Here is a 5,286-nt window from a genome sequence, read left to right as displayed (position 1 = left end):
GCTTCCTACTCCATTTTGTCTTTTTATGTGTCTGTATTTTATATTGCAAGTTCTTCAAGAAGGGGCTGCTTCCATTTTTGTCTTGCATCTAAAACATTGTCTGGGCTTAAATAAAATGCTAATGAAGGCAGTTATACATTGAAGCCATAAGAAAACAGTCTGATCTCAGTACCTGGAAAGGTCATGGAGCAGGTCATCAAGAGCTTCGATGAAGATAAGGTGATTGGAAACAGCCAACATAGATTAATTAAGAGCAAGTCATGTCTAACCAACCTGATTTCCTTCTGTGACTGTGGTTGGGGTTTGAGATGTGGATTTAATATACTTTAATTTTAACAAGGCTTTTGGCACTTTCTCCCATAACATTCTTATTAGTAAGCTAAAGAAATAAGATGAAAGTATCGTATAGCAGTTACGTAACTGGTTGGATCATCATATTCAAACAATAGTCAATAAATGACTCGATGTTTAATTGGGAGGAGGTATTTATCTGGGTTCCCCAGGGGTTTGTCCTTGGCCCAGGACAATTCATGTACTCAATCACATTTTCAAAATCATTAACAAAATGTGATTGTGTACATGCTTAGTAAATTTAAAGATGGCACCAAGTTGGATGGAATTTTGGGAAGTCAAGAGGGTAGGGATAAGATCCAAAATACTCTTGATAAACTGGAGGAATGGTCTGAAATTAACTGAATGAAATTCAAGGAGGACAGGTACAACATTCTGCACTTTGGGTGGGACAATCAGTTTCACAAATACAGACTGGGCAATGACTGGCCTGGCTTCAGTACTGTGGAAAAGGACCTGGGTGTTATATTGGACCCTAAACTGAATATGAGATAACAGTATGATTTTGTTGTTTTTGGTTTTTTTTGTAAAGCCAGTAAGATCCTGGCTTGTATGAATAGGACTGTAACTTGCAAGTCAAGGAAAGTGATCCTTCTATTCTGTTCAGCGTTCATGAAGCCCCCTTTCAGTTCTGGAGTGCTGTGTTTGAGTATTGCACTTTAAGAAACCTGGACAAATGGGAAAAAAGTCCAGCTGAGAGAAACAAATGATTATAGCTCTAGGAAGCATAGCTCATGAGAAAAGATTGGAAGAACTTGAATTATTTAGTTTGGAGAAGAGAAGATGGAGGGGGATTTGATAACAGTTTTTAAATACTTGAAAGATGATTATATATAGGATGGTGATAAATCAGTGATTCTTAGCCAAAGTGTTCTGGCATCCTGGGGTGCTGTGAGACCACCCTCAGAGATGCTGTGATGCAGGTGGTGCTGAAGTGATGGCCAATGTTTGCAGGGCTGTGGCAGACATGCTCCTCCTCTGCTAGGGTTCTTTGATAACCTACAAAAAAGTGTGGCAGCCCTTCCCAGTCTGGTCCTCCTTACCCATGCTTCTTTTGGAAAGAGAGGTAGGCAGGATAGTTCCAGCTCTTCTACATGCCTCTGTTTCTACGATATCCTGTGCAGAGTTGGACTGGGAAGAGCTGCAGCATAAGCCATCTCTAGGGATATCCTAGAACTGGAAAAATAGGATGAATGTGCATATTCCACAACCCTTCCTGGCCTGGCTGAGCAGCAGCTGTGCAGTGCATTTTTACTGGTGGCAGCCTCTTGAAAATCACTAAGGTAAGTTGAGCATAGTGGTTATCAACTGGGGAAGCCACTAAAATCAAAGATGTGAAGGGGTGCCCTAACTCTGAAAAGGTTGAAAACCACTGTGATAAACTATTTTGTGGGTGTGTCTACACATGAAATAAATGTGACACAGCCTCTGGACCACAGCATGTTGAGCTGGGGCAGAGTAGCCCCAGCTGGCAGGGGACCCAGGGGGTTAGCCTGCCCACCTTAGGCTGCTTTGCCCCAGCTCGGTGTTCTGCAGAGGAGTTGGCTGGGGTATGAGGGTGCTTCAGTGTGGGGCTAACCAGCAGGCAGCCCCACGCTGAACAACCCTCATGCCGCAGCCAGCCCCATCAGCATCTACACATGCATTGTGGTGGAGTAAATAACTCTGCTGTAAGATACTACTTGTGTTGGGCAGCACTGTCTTAACAGTGAAGTTAATTACCTTACTCCATCCTAATAGCAACACATGTGTAAATGGTGACATTTACTGTGGAGTAGACTAGATCACAGTAAAGTGTCCCATGTAGATGTGCCCTCTTTTACTGCAGGAGACAGGACAAGGAGCAGTGATGGAAATTTAGGTTGGGTATTATGGAGGACTTGTTCACTGTGAGGCTGGTGAAGATTGGTTAAGACTGAAAGAGACTATCCAGAGAACGTAAGGAATCTCCATCTTTGCAAGTTCTTAGGAGTAGGCTGGACAAACACTTGTGTAGGATGATTTGCCTTGAGGAGAGGGTTTGACTAGATGATCTCCTGAGTTGTGTGAGAGAGAGAGGGAGGCAGGCAGGCAAGACTGCTAATTAAAGACATACAGGTGGCAGGAAGCAGTATGCAGGAGAAAGGCCTATGTCTGCATGTCCTGTGAACTGGCCTGAGTAGCTCACTGTGCACATGGTGAGGAAGGGGCTTGTTTTCATTATCTCCTGAAAAGCTCTGGCAAGGATTCTACCAAAAATCACTTAATGTGGAACATATCAGTATTAATATTTCAGGCTTGTTTTTTATATCTTTGAACTAGAGGAATTCAAGGTGCCTCAAAAGGAGGCTATAGTTTCATAGCTGTTAGGGGCTGGAAGGGACCTTACAGGTCATAGGGTCAAGCTACTTTGCACTTGGGCATGAAAGACTGCTGGGATCAGATGACCACAGCAAGATGGGCATCAAGACATTTTTAGTTGGCACTGCACCAACCTGACTGCATTTCTGTGGTGTCAAGATACATTCAGGCCATAAGTATATAATAACCTTTGATTTGAGCTGCTTAGGCACCATGCTGTAACTAGTACAAAAGCAAAAAAGTAAAAATGAAACACTGTAATGAAAAAAGAAATCCTCTCAAAATGGTAAAATGGTCATCCAGTTTAGTTTTCTATAGTAAAGTCTGCAGCAACTGCACCTCACATCTCCCTTTATTGACTGTGGTTAAGGTAAATAGAAAGGATAAATGAATACCATGTCTGCTACTTCTGAAAAAAATGCTGCATGCCTCTTGGTTTTCACTATGAAGTAGGCAAGCAGACATGAAAGAATGGCTATAGGACAATTAAAAATAGTAAATTACTATACAACAGTAGCAAATACTAGACCTGTCAGTCCCATGAAAAAAAAGGAGCAACAGCAATAATGAATAACCTCAGATTTCTAAAATGCCTTCCATCCTCTCTTGAATGACAGAAGATGCATCTTCCACCAATATTATATTTCTGTGGCATATGTATTAGGTCATAGCTACTGTAAATCTGACTCTGATGGAAAGAATCTGAGTGTAGGTGTCACTGAAATTTTACAAGATTCCATTCAACTGATTTAAACAAACAAAAAACAACAGAGGGAGGAAAGAGAAATTGAACAAATTTCCAATGCTATATTGCAATACCTTAGTTTATTTCAGAGTCTGTTGCATTTGGAAAAACTAATTAACATATTATTTCCTTATATATTCATTACACTGTTGTTTTTATTAAAAAAAATATATAACTTCAGTTGGGATCTCAGCAAATTCCCAACACAGTGTTTCTGAGCTGTATATCATCAGACCATTTTATTAACTGTTTTTTTTCTAGTGGGGTTAACAGCATTTAGGTTAATGCAAAACATGCTTCTGTTGCAAAGTATTTCCATCAGAAATAAGGGTCTCTGAACACTTTTCCTCCTTTCAAAACATATGATGCTGCTTGTCTCTACATCTATGAATCTATGACTATTTTTAGATATTACTGTAGTATAATATATGTCCCCATAAATTAATTCAAAGAATATAGTTTCATGTGTTAAATCAAAAGTATAATTTCTAAACTCTGTGCTTTTAAGTGGTGTGATCTATGAATTATTTTAAGAAAGAAATTATAACATGTTCAATTTGGACATAAACAAATATTTTGGATCCAATTCCAGTTTCAAACCCATATATATGTATGGTCCAGTGATCATAGCAATGCAAGCTTTATTCTGCAGTTCATGTAACAAAGGTATCAGATGAAGAACTCTGAACAGCTTGTGTAAACAAAACTGCTATTGAGTCTTGACAATATGGCTGCAATACTGCAACAAAATTTAGCTAAGGCATGCAATTTATGTACAATGTGTGAACTCTAACTTTTTTGTTTTGTGTTTGAAAAGCAATTTTTAAAATCAAAATCTGAAATAGCTCTCTATGTTAAGAAAAGCTATGCGTCCCTGCAAGCTGATATTGGTGACCAGGGTGGATGACTGGAGACTCTCTGGGTTAAAATTCACGGGGAACATGGCACAGGGGACACAACAGTGGGAGTCTACTACAGACCTCACACCCAAAGTCCTGAGCTTGACCAGGAGTTTACCTGGGAACTGGCTGAGGCTGCAAGTTCCAGGACAATGGGACCTAGCAGACCTCCTATGGCTAAAAAGAAAAGCCTACAAAGAATGGAGGAAGGGATTCATCTCCAAGGAGGATTATTCTGCACTGGTCTGGTCCTGCAGGGAGCAAACCAGGAAAGCCAAGGCTGCAACTGAACTCCAACTAGCTTCGACCATCAAGGACAATAAAAAGTCCTTTTTCAGATACGTGGGGAGCCAGAGGAAAAGCAAGGGCAACATTGGACCCCTGCTGAACCAGATGGGACAACTGACACCCAAGAAAAAGCCAACCTATTAAATAGGTACTTTGCGTCGGTCTTTCATCAGTCCCATGGGATGCCCGTGCCCGCTACGGGACAGGGAGGTCTGGGTGGGGGAGAGCCCTTCCCCTCCATAAATGCTGATCTTGTGAAGGAACATCTTGAGAAGCTGGATACCTTCAAGTCAGCCGGTCCTGACAATCTATACCCCAGGATACTCAAGGAGCTGGTGAGCATCATAGCCCAGCCCCTGGCACGGATCTTTGAAAACTCCTGGCGCTCTGGTGTAGTGCCCGAATACTGGAAGAAGGTCAATGTGGTGCCTATCTTCAAGAAAGGGAGGAAAGTGGACCCAGCTAACTATAGGCCCATCAGCCTGACTTCTATCCTGGGGAAGATCTTAAAGATCTTAAGTTTATTAAAGACGCCATCCTTAATGGACTGGCTGACACCAACAACCTAAGGGATAGCCAGCACGAGTTTGTTGTGGGTAGGTCTTGCTTGACCAATCTCATTTCCTTCTATGACCAGGTGACCTATCACCTGGACAAGGGAGA

The sequence above is a fragment of the Crocodylus porosus genome, unplaced genomic scaffold, assembly GCF_001723895.1.
Source record: "Crocodylus porosus isolate Cpor-Errol unplaced genomic scaffold, CroPor_comp1, whole genome shotgun sequence".
NCBI lineage: Eukaryota > Metazoa > Chordata > Crocodylia > Crocodylidae > Crocodylus > Crocodylus porosus.
Note: the sequence above shows the minus strand (reverse complement) of the source record.